Here is a 634-nt window from a genome sequence, read left to right as displayed (position 1 = left end):
AAGAAGAAGAGAGCTATATTTATATATAGTGTTTATGATATGTCTATAACCTCTATAGAGTGAAGACTTTGTTGTACATAGGTATAACTTGTTCCGAATATATATATATATACCATTTTGAAAACAAAAAGTGCTTGGTGTTTATTCATCACTGAATTTATCGCCAACAAGTCACAGACACCGACCGTAGAAAAATCCTAAGTCCAACAACAACATTGTATATATTTATACAATTAAGAAATATAAGTAAAAGCCATTTATTTTGAAAACTGGTGAAAAGATCTATAATTTTAAATTCTGACAATTGGCGAGCCACAGCCAGAATTATACAGTGGTAAATGGCGATAGAAGAAAACGTGAATGACAACGGAAATAAGTAGGCCTACCTATATATGTACAACTGTAGTTAGTAACGAAAACAGTGTAGAGATTACGATTATGCTCTACAACCGTGTCAGATGATTTTGATAAATGGGTAGAAAGAGTATCTCATCTTGGGTTAAAAGACAGTGAACTACGAGAACAACAAGAACTAGAGAGAGAAGAGAGGAAGAAAGACGAAAAAGTTTGTTGTTTTGTTTGTAATTAAGCGCAAAGCTACACAATGGGCTATTTGTACTCTGCCGACCACGGG

The sequence above is a fragment of the Limulus polyphemus genome, unplaced genomic scaffold (genome assembly GCF_000517525.1).
Source record: "Limulus polyphemus unplaced genomic scaffold, Limulus_polyphemus-2.1.2 Scaffold974, whole genome shotgun sequence".
In the NCBI taxonomy this organism is placed as follows: domain Eukaryota; kingdom Metazoa; phylum Arthropoda; class Merostomata; order Xiphosura; family Limulidae; genus Limulus; species Limulus polyphemus.
The sequence above is the reverse complement of the archived record's forward strand: the minus strand, read 5'-3'. Positions refer to the sequence as shown.